The sequence below is a fragment of the Hetaerina americana genome, unplaced genomic scaffold, assembly GCF_022747635.1.
Source record: "Hetaerina americana unplaced genomic scaffold, ioHetAmer1.1.p SCAF_1, whole genome shotgun sequence".
NCBI lineage: Eukaryota > Metazoa > Arthropoda > Insecta > Odonata > Calopterygidae > Hetaerina > Hetaerina americana.
In genome coordinates, this window is record NW_027286069.1 from 13,077,478 (window position 1) to 13,099,964 (window position 22,487).

A 22,487-nucleotide genomic window follows, 5' to 3' on the forward strand; every position below is an offset into this window, starting at 1 on the left:
AGACATGCGTGGTTGCTATATAAGTCGCATCAACATTCAGAAACTTCCCGCGCGTTAAACTCAACGAGTCCACGAATTTACAGCATCGAAACGTTAAGAGTTCAGTCTATGAAACAACTTTGATGAATATTTTTAAAATGCAAATAGCTATCATCTGATTGTAATTTACAAGAGGAGTATTCCACGCCAAAAAAAAAGTTGATTCCTGACTTCCCCAAGAACGCCAACATACTCATGGAATATTTTGGTTAGTAACGTTTCATCATGTCATCGACAACATGTGAAGAACAAAGTGCTATTTAAAACAAAGAGCGCGGAATTTCATCATAAATTACTATGATAATCACTGTCACTATTTCCATGAGGTTTTTTGCTTAATTTTTAATTTTAGATATGGCCAACAACTTCAGCATTTATACATGAGTGTCCCACCGTGGATGCAAGATCCTGGACCTTGAACACTTTTTATAGTGTTCTTTTAGTACTTTACAGTTTTTATAGCACTTTGCAGCCCAGAAAGGATAAAAATTTCCTTTCTGGGCTGTTTTTGAGGAACATGAATGAAAAAACGTAATGAGAAATTGCGATGAAATTGATAAGGGTGTAAGAATTGTTGCTAATGAGATACACATTTGCATGAACACATATAAACACGCCAATGAGCAATGAGCACCGCGCTTATTCTAACTCTATAGTCCCACCGGTTAAATCATTTCTGTGCGACATCGGTTTCCCTATCCCTTTCTAAAGAGTTTCATAAAATTTTGCAACTTTTGCAGAAAAACAGCTTGAATCTGGACACCGCAGTTAACGTTTTAGGTTGGCACCTCCGTACTCTTTCAAGCCGTGAGAGCACTGCCTTTAAATAGGGTTAGATGCCGGCTTTCATCACAATGCGTCACCGCCCGAAAAACTCCAACGAGGCCGTCGCACCCTCAAAAAAAACCCCCTTCCCCTTTTTCCATGACCAATACTCTCCTGCCCCCCCCCCCATACACACACACGCACAGCATTACCCCCTCCCCTTCCGAACTCCCAATCCCAGGAGAGGAAAGAAAAGAAACGAGCTCGCCGTTTGATCGAAACCCTATCTCTACTCGATTCCCCACTGCCCCCAAACCCCTCCCCCTCACCCCCTTTTTGGATTCCTCCTCCCAGGCCCCTCTCGCTCGCTCTCTTTCTCTCTCCCTCCCTGATCTCCAAACGCATGCAACCTGGGTTCTCATCCCACCCCCAAGGCAGGCCGTTAGCCATTGCCCCCTCCAGATCAAAATCCTGGCCTCGCCACGTGCTCCCCCCCCTCCCCATATACACCCCACGACTACTCGCTACTCTCCCTGCTCGATCCCCCTCCCTCTCGCGGCGGCAGGCCATCCTCCACCCCCCCCCCGCGCCCGTCCCCCAAACTGGTCATGCATCCACTACTCTCCCACAGCCACCCCCCCTCTCTCTCTCTATCCCACAGCCACCCCTCTATCCCCCCACCTCCGCACACACAAGCACCACTCTCCCTCGCCGGGGGAATTATCTCCCACACCACATCGCTGCATCTCGCCCGCCTTTTTTTTCCTGGAGAGTTTTCCAAGGGCTTTAAGCTTGACCGTTCGGACTCTCCCGGGCAGAGGGAGGGCGGGCATGCGATGTGCTCGGTGGGAGGGGATTCTTTTTCCCACCCACCACGACCACGTCGCAACGAGCACGCTTGATTGAAAGGGTGTTGGTTGGGGGGAGGGAGAAGCGGTGGAAAAGGACCACGGTGCACGATGCCGCGAAGAATGCAAAAATAAACCCATGACTTCGGCCTTCGCATAAAAAAGGAACCTTATTTTTCGTTGTTCCATTCTCCATCTCCTTGACCCCGTGAGGCGATTCCGTTTACCGACGCCTAAACCAACTTGTGGATATCCGATTACGCTCCTCGAAAATGTTTGGGTCTCGTCCATTTAATCGACTATTAAAAGGAATAGATTATTGATGGACGTTTCTCGATATGAAGTTTTATAAGTTTTTTAGACACTTCCAAGATGGAAATGAATTCCAAAATATCTGTTCGCGGACGTATTTGGACGCATCGATGATAAGAGACTTCCGATCGCTTTATTGATATCGATCGATGGTTAGCGTTAAAATAACCCTGTGTACGTCATTAATTCTCTTTATTCCGAGTTAAAGTCAAAGTTAGTAGACTGTACAGTGACAGGGACAGGCATGAGTTCACCCGGAATTGATAATAGACCTAATGATTAATTAAATACTTTATTTTAACCTCTTCATTCCTGTAATATTCTTCATTAAAATACTTGAACATGTGTTTTCAGTTTTTTTTAGTTATTCGCTCCTTTTCATGCTCGTTTGTCTCATGACCCGTGTCAAGTATTGAATATTACACTTTGGTGACATAAATTGCCAAGTTATTATGGAACGTAACTTTCGATGGTCGTTTCCACCGCGTCCAGGCGGAACATCGCAAATATCTAATGTAAAGGTTTAAACTTTATCAGATTTAAGATAATCCGCATATGTCTTTTCAAGTAAAAGTCTTATTCATTTAGCCTCGAGAGACCTCGTTAAGAGAGAGAGAGAAAAAAGGATACTATATATCGAGAGAGGAGAAATCTCGACCACCCCAATCCGCCCACGTCCTACCCCTCAAAAAATGAACGTGACGCCGTCGCACACTTTTCTATTACGCCCTCCAAGGCACGGCGCGTTTCCATGGCCACCCCACTAAAGCAGCCGCCCTCCCAGACTGTGGAACCCTCAGACCTCCAGCAGCATCCCCTCCTGCCAAACCCCCTCCATCCCTGCCCCTCTCCAGCCTCTCCATCCCCCACCACCCACTCTCTTCGCCTCTCCCTTTTGTCTCGCTAGCAGCGAGGAGCGCGTGCAATCCCCTCTCCCACTGCCCCCCACTCCCCTCCCGGGACCGAGAGGGGAGACCCCTAACAATGTCCCCCTCCTTCCGCTCAGAACATAGCCCGCAGCATCCCACTGCCTCATTCTGTCGTCCGGGGGCCCCCAGGGCACTCACCCCCCCCCCCCCCATCCAACCTCTCTCCCGGCGGCAGCAGAAGCGCTTTAACACCCCCTTCCCTTCCCTGCCTTTCTTCCTCTCGATATCCCCGCTCCTAACACACCCTTTTAACCTCGTCCCCCCACCTTCGATCCCCATTCTGTCTCCTCCCATGCCACCCTCCTCGTCTCCCCTTTCAGCACACGTTGCCAGGGGACATGAGTAAAGGAAGAGAGGGGGCGAGCGAGAGAAAAGGCGGGCTGTCGTTCGTCGAGGTGAACGAGGGGGTCAGGAGGGAGGGGTGCAAAGAGAGGTGCGGCGGTGGACGGGAGAGATGAACGCGCGTCAATGGACGCTGAATGAGTTTTCCTTTAAATAATCGTCCCCGACAAGACACACTTACGACACAAGTCTAAAAGACCACTCCGCGTGCCGTGCGTCTTTTGTCTTTCCGTCCGAGGCCTGCCCTCGTGGCTCCACTCGGGTTTTTCCTGTGACCACTTTCCGTGTGTTGCTCGACAACGCCGGCTGAATGTAGAGCTCATAGCAATCAAGCCTCACCAATACTCATTTTTGTGAGTATTGAGCAATTACTCCTACACGATTGTGTAGGAGTAATTGCTCTTTCGTTTGACAAAAATCAATATAAAGTAAATTGAAACTCTGATTAAAGATCAATGAGAAGAATTCACAAGAACTTGATATCATATAGTATGTAGATGTGCTCAATTGAGCTTTCCCTGAAAAATTTGGTCTTAAAAATGTTTCCTCGGAAAATTCTTAAAAATTAGACCTTTTAAAATGACTTCTTTTCGTTCTCTACATCCGTCATTAGTTATTGTTTCCATATACTTATATTATAATATATATCTATGCATTAAAACCATTTATGCGGTTTAGACTATTGTCAACAACATTGACGTCGCGTTTAAAATTTAATTTCTTAAGCATCGCATGAATACGTCTACACAAGGGTATTGAGAAGTGAGGGGCAAGTATTCTTTATCTTAATCTTCCAAGAACAGCAAGTATATTTATTCATATATAAATCTGTCATTTATATAAACATATTCTGTGTATATCGTACGTTTAAACTCTTTTAATATTACTTTTTTGCCTAAATGCCTTCTCAGAAAAAAACATAATTCAGATAAATTTGCCTTTTAAGTTTGGAAGAATGTTATGAAATATATCAAGGTGACAAAGCGTAAGATATATGCAATTATACAAGCTATTTTACAGCATTTAAGAAAGAGCACCACGGAAGCCACTTGAAGAGTATTTTTATGCCATGCATGACCCACTTCGTGATATCATATCGGCTGAATCTAGCGCTTCAAAGCGGACGATGAACGGATCGGGCCTGATGCACGTGATCGGGACCGCAAAACTGCGCTCAAATGCAAATAGCGCGGCGAAGTTCAAAGAAAACAACCCCGACCAGTTCCAGGACCGGGGGCACGTAATCGGCTCATTTTAGGGATAAACATTGATCGAGACGGAGGAAATAATCGCCGTTGTATGTATTTTTTTTTGCCGAGGAGAAAAACTTTCTATTCCCATCCTCACGGCGGAGCCATTACTCCTCCCCACACCCGCTTCAGTCATCCGCACTGGACCTCCCTCCACGTCCGATCGTCTCCCCATCCACTCCCGGCCACCCTTCCTCCCCCACCCCCGCCGTCTTCCCTTCCCTCCCAGTGAACCCCTCCCCTCGCAAACACCCCATCTCGCCATGCAGCAGCACCATTATCCCACACACCAACGACCTGGACACCGCCCGCCACCATGGAAACACCCCCCTCTCCTTCGCCAGCCCACCCTCCCGCGGTCCAGACGGACCGACCGACCCACACCTCACCCCCGCCGTCACGCGCACATGGGTCCATCCCTCCCCCCTCACTCTGGATGGACAGACAGATAGACATATACACACACATACAGAAGACCCCTCTCCTCCAGCCAAGGCTTCACTTTCTGCTCCCTCTCACCCGAGCATCCGCTCGCTAAATCCAGCGCATCCCACCCCACGGGTGGAGGGGGGTCAGAGGGTGGGTTCTGTGGGGAGTGTGGATGGTTGGGGTACGAGGGTGTGGTGGTGGAGGTGGGGAGGGGGGTGAGAGGACCGCGATGCACAGCACTCCTGCTCTTTCATAATCGCCCGTCCAAAATGGATGCACACGTCCCCTTACCCATTTCCCACACCCCCGGTCCGAAAGGGCCATCCCCCCTCCAATCCCGCTCCCCTCCATACTTCCACGAGATTGGGACTCTTTTTGGACGGGAGCGGTTTTAATTCGGCGAGATGCGAGGTCGCAGCGTGGGCCTGGGACGCGTGCGATACATGATGCAGGGCGTGGGGAGGGAGGGGGAGGTTATGTGGTAAAGGGGGGTTTGTGCTTTGGGACCCCGAGGGTGCGGCGGCTGGGAACAGCTCTCCATATGACGAGACTTGCACGGGCGGGGGCTACACTCCGCTGCGCGGCGCGAGAAATATGTTAAGTCGAATTCTTAAAAATTATGAATTACCTACAACGTAATTTCCGACGCCGGAAGAATTCGGTGAAAGGAGTGTACAAAGTGTTTTCTTGTGGTAAACGTGTGTGTGTGTGCTTTTGGATTAAAACCTCATCTGAATGATCCCTCTCGCAACACGGGAGATTTGGGGAGATTCCCAATTTTTAATTAACAGTATTTTAGTCTTTGTACTATGTCTGTATACTCTTCTACTTCCTACACAAATTTAAATCTACGAAAAAACGCGAACGAAATGGAGCTAGCCCCATCGGCATAATCTGTATTAAATATATCTTCGGAACTAAAAGGCAATAACGAATAGTTCATTATACCAGGAAGGACACTAAATTTCCCTTTCTTTTAGAATTTTTTTCCAATATTTATGCATGAAATGACATCGAAGAATAAAAACTGATTTTTAATCCATTCTCCTCCGTTTTCCATTTGATTTTGGTCTCTTGGATACCACGGACGCTTCATTTTCCTCTTTTTCGCGTTAATATTGCACTGGAAAACGAAATTTGACTGCTAAAACCCTGGGTAATCATTTTGAAGTAAGACTTTTCATTTTGCTGCTAATCTAAAATTGAGCTAATCTTTTTCAAACTAACCTCGAATTAAACATCGTAGATGATGGTAGAATTTCAGTAAACGGCTAAACATGTTTCGTCATTAAACAACACGACCTAATACTCACTTATACATAGGCATAAGATCGTCTGGGATTATCTACCGAAAAATGTTACTACGCGACAAAGAACTAAGTCAACTAATGCATCCCGATATTCAGTCCCAAAATGAGGAGTCGACTTGAGCCCCGCACGCACAATGTAATCATCCCTTTCCGAAAGAGCCAATCCGATCAGACTCAAAGGCAATCACGGCGGCGATGACAGTCGAAGGCAAATTGAATTCCGGACTCCCGCTGAGGAACTGCACACAAGAGGAGGCCACACAAAAAGTGAATTTTAAACGCGGGTGGGGGGAGAGAGAGGAAAGGGGGAAGGAATGGGTCCCTCGGAAAAGGAACAAGGGGGTTGGTTAGCGACGGAGAGAGAGACCCGAAACCCAATTAAGGGACGGATAACGGGGATAGGTAATGACGAATCGATTTGCATCAAGCGAACGGAGAGACGGCTAGGGAAGAGGGGGCAAAGGAGAGATCTTAGCGTATGGAACGGGAAGAGGGGACAGGAGAAAGGGATGGTGTAACGGCAGCACAGTGTAACGAACTGAGTGGGGGTGACAAACAGAATAGCGGTCCGAGGTGAAAGATTTTAAGGATTCATGATGAGGAGTTTTATTTATATGTATATTTGAAAGTAATGTATGTGTGCGTATTATATTCTATGTTGTGTATATATATATATATATATATATATATATATATATATATATATATATATACATACATACATATATACATGTATACATATATACATATACATGTACATATGTATATATATATAGAGAGAGAAAGATGAGGGTGCTTTGGTAGAGTGCCCACGAATGCATTGACTGATAATCTGATAATAAATATACTAAGTATAGGTTAGAAATTCACGAAACACTAGCAGAAGCTTTCTTAATATTAAAATTGGATATACAGCCATCGTTTTCATAGTGTTGTGCCTCCACCAAAAATTTACAGAAAGCTCTTACATTTATTTAATGCTTCTATACCTAAATTAGCCCATTTATAAATGTATTGTGTATTTATGCTAATGCGTCTAAATATTTGTTTGTATGGGTGAGTGTGTATATATATGTATATTAATATATATATATATATATATATATATATATATATATATATATATATATATATATATATACACAAATATACACAATAATACGTACATAAACAAAATACGCACAGTAAATAACACACGCATCTACATACGCACTCACAAACGATGAAAACACATAGATGCATGGGAGAGCATGGTGGCAGAGAATACTCGTGTGACTAAGGACGGGAGGTGGTTGAAATTTTCGCATAGCATTAAAAAAATGCCAGTGGGAAGGGTTGGAACGGTGGATGGGGGGATTTGGATGGAGGAGGAGAAGGTTGGGGCGGATGTGACGGAACTGTGGTGGGGGAGGATGACGAGAGGGGAGAAGAGAGAAGTTGGTGGTGGGGTGAGTCACAAAGGAGAGGAATGGGGGTGAAGTTCGGGCTGAAGGAGGAGTGGGGGAGGCGTAGGTTTGATATTGAATGAGGAGGGCGAAGGAATAGGGAAATGAGGGTGGGTGGGAAGAGGGACGAAAGGGGGCGGGAAGGAGGGATTGCCGCTGCCCCTTTGACACACACCCCTTTTCGTTGTGGAAGGGGTTCGCGTGTGCTTTGGGGGAGGGTTGCATATTCGGGGCGAGGGTCTGTTCCTGAGGGGAGGGCGTGGTGTCGAACTTGAGGGAGAAGGCCAAGGGGTGTGGGGCGGGAGAGGGCATGTGGCAAAGTTTAAATCCCATACCGGCTTTCTGCCTCTGCGACCCGTTTAAATCGAAGCACGCTCATTTGATTTTAAACTTCCCACCGAAGACTCGTCACGATTCCACGGAGTCGTCCTACTGAAACGATTTAAAAATATATTTTGCGAGGCTATATTTTCGTGAAGCTAATTTCCGTGCTATATTTTTATCTTGATCCAAACAAAAACCCTTCATTATATAGCCCATAACCTAGAACCCTACTGATGTGTTTTTCGTTCAATAATGATAGTTGTGGCAAACATTGCCGAAAATTCATCAACCCGTCTGCTAACGCTTAAGGAAATATTTAAAAGAATCAGTTCATCTATAAAAATAATGTGTTTAAATTATTTTCAACCGAGTTAATTACCAATATCACTTCATCTAAAATGGAAATTACATCAATTACAACTTGTAAGAAAAACGTATTCCTCGACAAAATTTGGAGTATAGCGTTAAAACGCCATTAAACTGCCTAATATCGGTGCCGGATATTCTAATATATAGTCCAAGAGAATATATATTTCAATACTCAAATGGGGAAACCCATCCAGGACCTTCAGATGCCTGAAGGAGTGAATAGTTTAACTTCAACATGGAATGAAACGAAATGCTAATTCATAACTCTTCGGCGGTTAAGATTGGGCAATTCTTTGATAGACTCTATAATCACTTATTATCTGTTTTAAAAATGTACGTATTAATATACTGTGAAAATATGAGCGTCTTGATTAAAGATTAAGCTATCTAAGTAGATAATTAAATGGAGAAATAATCAATAAATACTACAAAATTGCATAGAAATGCACAAATAAAATTAATAAGTATAATAATTTGAAAAATGTCCAATTTTTTTATTTATATGCATATGTGGTATACTCATACTCCCATATTTCCTCCTTAAGAAATGGATAGTTTAAAATAAGGAAAATTTGTTTTAGAAGTTTTACCGGCAAGTAAAATCGATCCCTGTGACTTCTAACCGTATACATGAACCAGAAAGAATGCAACCATGCAAAGGAAATTATGCATGAAATGTGCGTCAGAGAAGAACACGCTTATGAGCAGACTAAAGTCTGACTGAAAATGAGAAAGTGGCACGAGAGGGTGGAATAGATGATTTGTGTGACAGGCCATAAAGCTGAACTCAGCTAAGGCTAAACTCAAGCAGACCCTGGAATATGTTAACTCTCATTTATGGCTATTATGAGTCACTTCTAAATGAATTCCTTTTAGTTTGATAAAATTGTTAATATCCATTTTATGAGCACTCTAAACGCATCAAGATGATATCAATAAATTTACCTGCCATTAATTAATGCACGTGCCTTTCATGTAGTGTCCATACAACGGTGTTTAATTAGTCCATTATAAAATAATTAATTCCTAATTCTAATTCTAATTGAATGCGGGTACTGGAATACACTTAAACAATGAGGTCTGTTTTTTTATTGAGTGTTCCTTAAGTAGGCCTACTTCAAAAACCAAATGATTAATTTCTATATAAAGTGTTAATAAAAACTAGCAGGTCAAGATCATTACCATATATTGATGTTTTCTACATATAATCAACACTGCAAGTTTGGCTAATGCGTAAAAAACTGGTAAATCAAATCAACATGCGATTCTTAGCTAAAATACTGAACTCCCCATTGTAGCTACAGCGGCCTTATGGAGAATCAATCCGTAAAATAAAGTATTACTCTTTATCAAAATTAGATGTTTCCAGCTTGCCGTACAAATAAAATGACAACAGTTTCTTCGCTTTTCACTGGCCAAAGCTTGGAAAAATGTTTAAAGCTATCTAAAAGTATACGAAAATGATCGTGAAGAATATATTTATTTCCACTTAATACATCCCAATTGGTTTGCATCAGCTAAATATACTTAGAAAAGTCATTCATTCCAAATACTGCCATATGTAGTAATAAGCGTTCAAGCCAATGTCGGGTACATTATGGAAACTCGGTCATAGACAATGATGATACCTAAATCTAAGGGAACTGAAATGAATTTCGACCACATTGAGTCATTCTTTTACCTATGAAAAACGCTACTCATAAGAAAATTACTTAGTTTATAATAACGTGACCAATTACAGAAAACTTAAAATCAACCCTAAAAAATTTAACAAACTTATAATCCCGCTAACACGTTGAAAGTTTAGCAATTTATGCCAACTACAGTTTACATACATGAATATCAATTTTTACTCTCTATATCTGACTAAATTTTGTCCACAAGACAAAAATTATTATGAAAGCATTGACGTAATAACTATCGATTACACCCCAAACGTTTCCTAGACTAACCAAAAATATAAAAAAAAAAACTTTCCTCATTCAAAATGTTGCATTTTCCATGATGCCAGTTTGATGCGAAATGAATGCAAAAAAAAACTAGACAATATTTATTGTGAGCCGTTTCCAGGTCCGGATTCTAATCATAGTGCACATCACTATAACACTGCGTAACAATACAATATCTCGAGCGTACCGCAATCGATGGAAGAAATTCGCCGCTTACATTGCCCAAATCGGAAATCATCTTCAAACGTGAGAAAAACTAAGGCAGAATACTCAGAAGATTTTTCTGCACATGCAAGATCGGGCCATTTGAGGGGAGGTCTCCGCTCTGGCAGACGACTCTTCCTCTCTCTTCCACGGCGTGTCGCGGGCAAAGTGCCGTGCGCCATGTCGGTGTGGTCAATGAAATCGTGAGAAGGAGAGCAGAAGAGATAAAGAGAGCGGGCAGGGGGAAAGGGAGAATGGGAGGTAGGGAGAGGAAGGGGGGTTGGGACAGGGGGAGCGACACGAGGCTTGCGTGCGTCGGGGACGACTGCGGTGGGTGCGTTTTTGGGGTCTCGGGGGTGGGGCAGAGGGGGGGTGGAATGGTCAGGGGACACGGGTTTGGGGAGTTGGGAGAGGGGGTGGGTCTGGGGAGTGCTTTCCGGGAGGGGCGGCGACTGGTTAGGGAGGAAGGAGTAGAAATGGAGTCGGTGGAGGAGATGAGGGGATAAACAGGATGAAAAGAAGGGGAAGGGAGTGGGTGGGGAGGAGAGGGAGAGGGTGGGGTGGGTTCCGTGGGTTGGTTGGCGGTCGAAGATAAGAGGATAGAGTTAGCTGACAAGGTCGAGAGCTTCGACGGAGGTTGAGTCGGCGCGATTAACAATGGTGCCAACCTTCTGGCTTTGCCACCCATTCTCGAAGGTTTTTCTCCGGAACGTTGAGCTCGCTGCGCCCACTAATTCCGCTCCTCCTTTCGCCACACCGCTCCGAGTCTGTCGGGCCAACGTGCGGAATAACACTAAACAAAGAATGCGTACTGCTAGGCACTTTATGATTCACCATCACGGCTACTGGTAAATGAGTGATTGATCAAACATATTTCCATGCTTTTTAACTAGTCCGAGCCTAATATTAGAACCTAATTAGTAGAACAGCTTCGAGTAATAAGTTTTGCATAATATACAAACTTTTCACTTGATCATTGTCTTTGCAACTCACGTCCGAAGGAAAGTTGGTAACCAAAATATCTTATTGTTGTTCGAATAGGATGTAATTATTTCCCATAATCCTTCATCGAAAATAGGGGAGCGAAATGTTGTAGAGGTCATTTTGAATATCCATAAGAGCTGAAAAGAATTCATTAAATTATGAAATCCCCTATGACCGAAACATTCAAAAGGCTTGTTTAACCAAGATCGAGTATTTATCTGACTTCCATCGATGGTGTAATGCAATCCTTAAACATACGTATTCCCTTAACTCTTCAATTTTACCCATAAACAGAATTTACTTTATTAGAATGAAAGGAATCAATGCAATCAATATGCCGTTATGGTTTAGGGTACTTCTCCGATTCACTCAAGTTCAGCAAGAGTATGATTGCAGTCGATTTCCTAGGTAAATAGACAATAAAACATGCTTACTTATGCTGCTAGAGTTATGGAACTAGTGACGATGCATCGAGACAGGATCTTTTAAACTCAACTAGAACATAAATAAACATGAATAGAGGATACAATTGAGTTAACAGGTAAATTGGAGCTCGATTAAAGCATTGAGAATTCCTTTTAAAGAGAAAGTCACGAAAGAAAAATGTTTCTGCCTTTAAAGCAGAATTAATGGGTATTTTTAGGGAGATGTGAATCCCCTCCTGCATCCTGTAATGATGAACGGGTCCCCGTAATGGGATAATACCACGTTTCCTCATTAGTAGCGTCTAAGGTTATCATAAAACGTGTTTCACAGCAACCATCATAATGGAATACGTTTCATCAAAACAGAACATGGGATAGTCAATCAAAATAAAAAAAAGAAAATGAGACCATCGTGCTGCAAGAAAAATTAACATTTCAAGTGTGAGCTCAAACAGTAATGTCTGTCTACTCATGCCTTTTTAATGCACACAATTCGCACCCACTGATATCCAAATATGTGTATTTCTACCGAGGATTAGGTATCTATTAATAACACGCCAACTCCTGACTAAAAATCACCGTAACATTTCAAGGTCATTTGAATCTATAACTGGTTACTGACGAAGAAAATTGAGCGGGAAACACTTTCTATAACATAATGAAAGTTTTCATTATTTACGTCACACCTACATTTATACTGGAAAAGCTCCTTGAATACACCATTAATGATAATCAGATTATCAGAGGTGAAGAGTATTAAAATTTTCCAATAAATATTAATTGGAAAAAGATAATAGTCAAATAATAAATGGTAATATGTTAATGGTGCTGTAACCATGTGGGTAGCAACATTCATATTTCTAAATTATAGATTGCACTATTTGAATAACTGCTCGCCAATTATGGTTTTCAAGCTAAACCTTTCAAATAATGGAATTAATCACATATTGGTAGCAATTTTGTCGCTTAAAACTAACGTTCTTGAGTCCAAGCTAGGCAGCACATACACTATCAAAGGTACCTAAGGCTTTCCATGATTAAAACGAAGATGACTTGATTCGTAGCCAAGTGACAGTAGTCCAACCCCCTTCACCTCACACCCGCCGACCCTCCTCCCGGACGGGAAAGGTGTGGAGCAAATGAAGGGGAGTCGAACATGAGGGTCGTCGCGGAACAAATGAGTTTTGGCATTCCATTCCCCTCGAATCGGGGCGGGCTTGGGGGGAGGGGGAGGTGGGACGGCGGAGGGTGGCGCCGCGGGGTGGGAACAGGGACAGGGAAATTTCGGAAGAGCACTCTTAGGGAGAGGGGGGTACGGATTTAGGCGAGGTGGGGTGTGGTAGGAATGGGGGAGCGAACGAGGGTACTCCTTGCGAACGGGGCAGGAGTAGAACAAGGGTGACGTACACTTGAGGATTACGTGACGACCAATTCGATTAGTGCGCCGCCCATCGGGAGGGACGAGAAGCGCCATATCACGTGTCGCTTACGAGTTAACGGTAAAGCGAGGAGAAAGAGTGGACGGAGTGCGGAGAACGCCCGCGGCTAGAAACAAGACGACAATCCACATGGCAAAAGGGAGCGACCGGTGGGAGGGGAATAGGAGGCTCACTATGTCGTGCCACGAAAGCAGACACTCAGGGCAATCGGGATGCTCGGGGAGGGCGAATCTAAACGAGAGGCTCCATCTTCCAATCTCACGAAACTTAGTAAACCCCTCTCTTGTCTACGAACGTGGCATTCATGCAAAGAACCTCACATTAATATTAATTATCAAATAATTGCAATTTTACACTGTTCCAGCAATGCATATCCGATTCAGTTTCGATGTACTACATCATCTACCTCCCCGTTTCATCCCTCGTGAATAAAAGTGTAATAGGATAGAATAAGACGACACTTGAACTCAATCTTCACCATAGGATTATGCAGTGAATCGAAATTGGGTAGAAAATGAATTAGTTAACTAGCGAAAATGTGCAACTATTTGGTCATCCATATGTTCCCATTTCACCAAACCTCGGCTCTAATTACGAAATTCTAAAGCAGCTCACGTTCAAATTATTTTCGTTTTGTGTCACGTGAATAATATCTAAATTCTTCTTTCTACCTTAAATATAGTATATGAGGAGCAGGTAGTACACAGAATTATGCCTTCCTTATATGAATTCAGCCGCCTTGATATATACTTACATAAAATCATTGATCAGTGAATTTCAAGCAGTTGTCACTACGTGTGACACAAAATAAATATGATAAAAATTGACTGAAATTGAAGATTTAACTAATTTCTGAAAATGGAGAGGTGTATTTTGACAACTAACCTTGGTTTTATTGTTTATTCTGCATTACATGAAATATCTCATGCTTTATAAAGGAACATTGAAAGATTCAGAAATTCAGTTTCACTATTTTTTAATGCTGACAAATTCCATAGGTGGGACTCGGGAAAGATATATGGACCGAGTGGTATCCGGCAGACGCGAAGAAAATCCCAACTTGCAGCCGTGTTAAAATAGTCGTCCTGCAGGAACCCGCAGGGCATCTTCGTTCCAAGAGTGATACCAATATGTGTAATGGACTCATGTCGGCTGTTACACCCCTCGCCTCAATCCACACCTTCTGGCGATGGCAGGGAGGGTTGGGCTGGAGCCTAGAGTAGGTCTATCTCTCCCCGCGCCAGCCAGTCCTCCCGAGCGCCAGGGTATGGTAGCAGTATGCTTGCCGGGGAAAGCATATATATGTGTATGTATATAAATATATATATATATATATATGTGTGTGTGTGTATGTATATAAATATATATATATATATATGTGTGTGTGCGTGTGTGTGCTTCCAAAAGGAGCCAAGCAACGGAGGCAGAAAGTGACGTCAGTCGTGTCAACAATAAAACCCGACGGGAGAATCGGTAAATGGCCACGCCCTCGGCTGGAGGGAGATTCGTACGGAAAATGCAGACTGGGAAGGGGAAGGGTTGGTAGAGGATATAGGAGGAAGAATGGGGGAAGATAATAAAGGTGGAGTGGGGAGGGGGAAGGAAGGGAGGCGTCTGGTCAAAGAGGGGTGGAGGGGACGGAAAAAAATAAGAATTTCACTTAATAAAATGAGCTACATGGACGTCACGGGTGATTTGATCCGTTTTACGGCCATGTAATTGCCTGTGTCGTTTTGAGGGTCGGGGAGCATTACGGGATGAAAGCGACAGAGTAAGCGATTCGTTTATTAGTTTCCCCGATGTCTGACCCAATGGGAAAACTTCTGCCTCACCGATAAGCCTGATGCTCCACCGAGAACTAATTTCTTTCTCCTCTAAGAATACGTGCGCAACCAATCGAACGCGAGAACATAATTTCGACTTCGGAATTGTTCCCGCGATACGTTCTTCCAATTACAACGAAGTCATTGAAGGAGCTCCGCCAAACAACGACATGAAAAAGACGAGTTTCGCCACCCGAGTCATTGACCACATAAAAAAAAGGTAGCTCCGTAAAAACTACCCACCATGAATGGCGTAATTCGAATGGCAGGCGTGAACTCGCAATTCCTTATTCTCTTACTTCATTACTTTACTATCCCACGGAGATCTAATCCACCAAGAGAGCTTTGATTTGATCATTAAAATGTCAGCAGCTCTCCATTAATTTGATTTTTAAAAGAGTTAGACGACTTTAACATCCACTGCAAGAGGTCTCTACAAACTACAGCGCACAACTTTAGCTTAAACCCAACTACGGCGATGAGACAAAAACGTTCGCGTCAATCTAAAATGCGAATCTACACAAGTATAAATGAAAGATAGTATTGAATTGTTATAATTGACAAAAATATATATTCAATTCAATATGATTTTTGGTGAAATCTCCATGTACCAATCTTATCATTAACGTATGTATTAATAACAAATTGGCATCGGTTGTAACAAAATGACCAAGAGGCAATGATACGGCACGCCAGAGGGAACATGCTCCCATCAGCTTAATAAAATAATTCCATAGTGCACTCAAGATGGCATGCAAAAATTACGGTGATCATCTGAGTGTGTCAGGGGGGCCACCCTTATGTTAATAAGGGCTACACCTCGCTCAGTGTACAATGGCAATTAAATGCATATGAATTTCGTTGATTGAATGGATGTGATAAAATTCAAGTTACTTACCGCAAAACGAATTAGTTCCTCCTTCTGTGGCAAGGAAACTCATATCCGTTTTCTTCCATTGCAGGTTTTCGAGGTTAACATCTGGAGGCAACCCCAATATTTCTCCTCGATACGAGATTTCATCTGGAGACACATCTGAAAAGGAGTCACATCGAAGCGAATTTCGGTGAGTTTCTATTTTTCATGAAAACATCACAATTTCTTTTCGTGGAAGTATAATATGCATGCTAAAATTGGATTAACATATATGAAACTGCCTATCCATTATCATTTTGCCTCATGAGATAAAGATTTTTTTTACGGCGAGAAAGATACGCAGTTGAGCTGCAAAAGCTTCAAAAGTTACAAAAGCAGATGAATTAAATGTCAATTAGCAGATAAACGCACCAACAACCGTCTTTAGAACATAAATTCTCGTCTTTTTTATGTATGGAGGTCAGTTTTGGCAACTCAATTTTGGACAAGTTATCGCATGAAGGGAGATTTGACATTCATTTAATATTACAATATTCCCATGAAGTAACATAGCCTCATTGCCACGTTGACATCAATCGACAGTCTCAGTGTTTAAGAAACTGAGGCATCAAACAAATAAAGATAACTAAATGGCTTCGCATCGTATTGTAGTGTTTGGTAGATATTGGTCTCTCGTAACCACTAAGCTTCCTTTCCGAACTGCACTACCTCAGCCTAAAGAAAACAGCAAAGCATGTCCAACGATATAGCACGAATAGTAGCAATTTTTTTTCAATCTGCATGATAGACACATATGTTTTAAGACAATTACTTTACTTTTAACTATTTTTCCCTTTCTTTGCTCCCTCCATAGGGAGCTTGGTGGCTCATTCTTCCCATTGTTATGGCGGCGCTATTGTTTGCTGTAATGGATGCCTTGGACGGCCCCTTATCCCTCCGTGTTCACTGTTGGCCTTGATGTGCGTGAAGTCATAAGGCACGCGGTGAATGCCAAGGGCGAGGGGCCAATAGCGACGACGGAAGACCTGCTCTTTAATGCACGCGATCTTTGATAGCCGGTCCTTAATTGTCATGGCACCATGACAAGTGACTCCACAGGTTTAAGAAAAAGGAGCGCATTCAAAACTGGTCATTATTCACAAATATAGATTTTTTAAATAAACTCATAGTTACGGAAACCCGAGGGAATCGAGTCCAGGAATTAAACTCTTTCGAAATAAAACAGGCTTAATCATCGTCCACAGACTACAATTCAAACCATAATTTTGCAAAGAATTTTCCGCTAAGTATAGAAAGATAAGTATTCGTACTAAAACCCTATTCAAAAACCATATAGATCGCACATGTTCCCTATTTCTCACAAAAAAAATTTTAATCTCAAATTTGATATTTTTTACACAAATAAATGTAATAAAAGGCCATATGTAGCAATAGAGCCAGCAACTAATCGACTTTAACATTTCAATGCAGTTGCATTGCTGAATATTTATTATAAAAAATTAAAAGTGAAATATTTAAATAAAAAATACTTATCTTACAAGATGCTCTTTCTAAATAAAACCAATACGCTTTTCATGGCAAGCGAAAATGGCTAAGTTTTTTTATTACATATTATATACATCTTCAGATCGCAAAAATCTTGTGACAAAACTCAAGTAATTAATTGTGATAGGCAGAATATCGAATACCAAATATACGAGCGCTGTTCAATATAAAATTATCATCATTTTCTAATGGCATACTTTGACTGATCCTCCAAAATCTGACGTCCTTGGAAGTAATTCATTTGTCCCAACTTTTTTCAAACCTTCGAAGAAATGCTGGAAGCCACTTTTTGACAAGTCCTTCAAAATCGCTTCATCGGAATTTACCACTGCTTCTGATGATGAAAAACACTTTCCACTTAGGTGTTCTTCAAACTAGGGAACAGGAAAAAGTCACACGGGGCTATTTCTGGACTATGGAGAAAATAAGGAGCACACATTGATTTTCGTGAGATATTCAGAGACAGAAATTGCAGGATACGGCCGCGTGTTATCGAGGAAGTCAGAGAGTCTGTCCCCTTGAAATATGGCCTTAATGCGATTCGTATGGTCTAGAATAATTTTTATTTCGCCTATAGTATGCTAAATTTATAGCGGTGTGTGCTGGTATAGAATAATGATAGTTTATTCCCTGAATACCGAAAAATGATACCACCATAACTTTGTCAGCAGAAGCCCCCACGTTGGTTTCTTCATACCAGTTAATTTTACACAGAACTTTGCTGATATCTCTCAGGATTAAAATGATCTAGCCAAGTTTCACCTACAGTGAAAACCTTTGAAAGAGACTCCTCATCTTCCTGTTTCATGGATTACAACTACAAACGAACCTGCATGCTAACATTCTGTTGTTCGGGTATGAGCTGCCGCCGGATCCACCGCTCACAAATACGTCTCATGTACAATTTTTCTGTTCCCATATTCCGAATGGCACCCAGTGAAATTTTCAATATTTCTGACAGTCTAGTTAAACTTATTTGAAAATCTTCTCCCAAAATGGGGGCATTGGTGTCAATATTTACCTCTATAATAGTAGTGAGAGGAAAGTGACTCTCCAGGTGACTGGGGCTCCGGGTCCACCTTCCTTTGAAATGATTGTCTCCCGTTGTAAAACATTAAACACCATTTTTAGGCGGGCTAAATGAAATAAAAAATTCTCCATAACTCTTTTAAAGTATTTCATACCTCCACCATTTCCGTAGGTGAACTGAACATGTTTAAATTTTTAACGGCTACCACTGACACAATACTGGAGTTAAATAAACTTATGCCAGAAATACATTAAACATTAAAAGAAAAAATAGCATAAGGCAAAATTTTGTACTTTAAATGTGTGATGCGTTTTCATGTTATGACCAACTCTTTATTGAACAGCCCTCGTAAAAACGATTACTCACTTATAATCATAATTTCGTCTTTCGTGGGGATGTAATATAATGCAAGCTTCCAAAAATAAGCTACTTTAATGCCTCCATTTACTACAGACAAAATATGCTTCAAAACCAATTTCGATCGAATATGTAATCGATCTTACATCTGAAAGTACTACATTAAAAGAGCTATTGAAAAAAATGTAATAAAGTTTTCTTAGCCACGCCTTGAAAATTTTCTCTCAGTTCTTCAGAACAATGAATCATTTAAGTGTTTAACGTCAGGTATTTCTATATTTGATGATGTGAATACAAGCGATAATAATTCACTGATATGTGGAAATAGTAAGGATAAAAATAATTTGACCTGATCGGTGGTCGAAAAGGGACCTGGATCTTCAATTACCCGTTTTTTAACCAGTTACTCTCCTCCTAAACATGGATGAAATTAAATAAGCACCCGTGACTTCAGTAATGTTTTCTGTGGTATTCCCTCGGGATATTAAAAGCGATAACAATATTCACTAAAGGAAAAGTTCCATATAGTTTGTAAACTCAAACTTTCAAAAATCCCTGTAATAAAAATTCAATGAATCTTATTATATTAGCCAAACTAATAAGTTAATGATACAGATATGTTGAACGATTACAATTTGTGGGAGGAGAGAGTGACTTGAATATATTTTAATTAATTTTTCAGCTTGATAACATATGAAATTATCTTATAACTTATATAGTTACCTTACAGCAACGTTAATTCACTATTGCTGACCAATCCTTTGTTATTCGGTTACATTTTCAAGTTTTACTATGGAGGTATCATAGGCCAGATGGAAATGGATAACTCTCCTAACGATCCAATTTCTATGAATGGCTTATTATTGTGGTAAATGGTCACTGACTTTATTGTTTATTCAAAGTTCAAACTAGATAAGTAATAAAAGTAATATATCCATCGTCAATGAAGACGATGCCACCTTCGTGAACTGTAACATTTTTCAAGCTATCAATAAAATTATATATGATCAAATGTTCTTATTTCTTTATCACCAAGTATTCCACACTTAGCTAACCTCTAGAGAGGGTGACGGGAAAACTGTGGAACTGAAAAGAATATACGTTGGAAGTATGTGCACGTGGATATATGGATGAAGTAAGTAAACTATACTGAGCGGTAGCTCGAAAACTATACAAAGTTTATCATTCTAAATGGTAACTTCAATTAAGAAGTCAAAATATCAGTTTTTCACCTAAAGTGATAGAAAAACGCAAGAATATGTTGAATATAACTGAAGCAATGCTACTTATGCAGAGTCAGTCTAATCATTCAGTTATTCATTACATATATTTTCAAGATTTTTCAGAGTAAATTATCATCATTTAAAATGCAAATTAAATATCTTCATTGTACTGAATTGCTAAGAGCAGCAATGCCTATTTTTCAACTCATATATTTTCTGGTAAAAGTGTTCCACTATTTCTAAATTCTATACATAACCATAATGAGTGCGACTTAATTCAAAGCAAATACCAAGAACATATGCTAATATCTCTAATAACTATGACTCAAGAATATTTTCCTCAAAATTAGGGCCGACATCTTGGGCCAAATCTCACTCTGACCAAGGAAAAATGAGACGCATTTGATAGAGTAAGCTGCCATTATGATTCATGTCTTTGTTCACATTTTCCTGTTCCTTACTTTCTGCTGGGATGAAGAAGTAATTTGAACGCTGAATATTCAGCAAATATCATTGCAAGAAACGATGGCAAACGCTTTTTATAGAGAGGATGAGAACAATGTGACAAATGCAAATGTGACCTTGGCACAGACAAACGAGTTACAGTACAGTGCAAGTTACTGCATAAAAGTACAAGTTACTGCATTAAACATGAGGGCATGTATTTAACCTCAAGTGATATTTTAATGCACAATCCAGTTGTCATTTCTTTCATTAAGAACAAGCGTTTCACCAGACCGAAAATACAAAAAAACATTTAATGAAAAGGTAACTAAAATATTCATTGTCCAAATTTCAGATTCGCATTTGAATTATTTTTTGTCATACTCTATTAAGGCTATTTCACCTAACGGATATTAAGGTAAGCACATTAAGTAACGAAATCCAGATTTTGACCACTCTATTGACGGCATAATAGAAATCCAACTCCCTTTATCTACTGCATATTATTACATTTACTCTATTTGACATGGCTCTAACTTTACTATTTTTTATTTTATAAAATTCTTCCAATCAATATGCCTATTCCAATTCGAGTTCTCAAGACGCCAATTGGACTCCCTTCTTGGGCTTGTACCTTTATATTCACCAGAAATTCAATCACAAGGAAACTTAATGGATGTCATAAAATAGATAATCAAGATCCATGGCCTTAAAAATCAATATCAAGATTATTCAGATCAAGATCTTAAAAATCACGCATGGCATTCCAAAAGTGTAGCTCAAGAAGAGCTTCCTTAATTTTTTTTAATTGTTAAGAATTATGTTTTTGAAACGAATTACGACAACATTTGCAAAACTTCAGGCATATTATTGAATCATTCATGTACTGTCAAAATAAAATTTAGTAGCTTGATATTTCGATTATTTTTTACAGGAATCCTTATGAAAACTCAAGGGAAGTATATTATGATTAGTGTACTCGAGTTTATCCAGGAGTAAAACAACTAATTCTCACATTGTCATTTATAGAAGCAATACATATTTGTCTCAGAGGCGTATATAGTATATTATTAGCTTACAACCATTTCTAATGTTACGATTGATGAGGTAATATATGAAAAGACAATTGCTGCTCAAATTTCAGAAATCCATGCCCTGAATACAAAGATGGCAATTTCTCACTGAAAATAACAAATACAGCATTAACTAACGCGGTGTATCAAATATAAGCTAATAGATGAGAATTCAATACGCCATGCCAATATGTTTCCCACAGAGGCACCGTGAAGGGCCGGCCAATTAGAAAAGAGACCGAGTAGTCAAAGAATCATTATAATTTCATTAATGACAACTTAGCGGTGAACATTCCATTCAACGGGTCATTGAAAAACGGCCAAGGCATGTCTGAACAGGTTGGAAATGAATATGCAATCAGTACTCGATAATGGATGGATGCGATAATGCTCTAAGAATTCCTGAATCCTGTAATCTTTAACTGATAATAACAAGTATCAAAGAGTACAAAATTAATTCATAGTTTTCGCTGAAGTTCAAATTGTATCATATTGAATTTGTTAATATTCCAGACACTTATACCCTTTTATACGGGGTGTTTTTAAAAGTTCCCAGGCCTAATTCTTTTCGTATTGATCGACTTCAAATGGCATTTGTTGGTCCTTGTCAGAATGAAAGTACTCTCGTCCTCTGTCTACAGAATTATCCCCAACTTTGATTCCACTTCAGGAAGCTGTTAGAAAACATATGTTCAGGAATTCCTGTCTGATATCCGCTACATTTTTCTTTCATCCCTTATCTTTTGTCATATTTT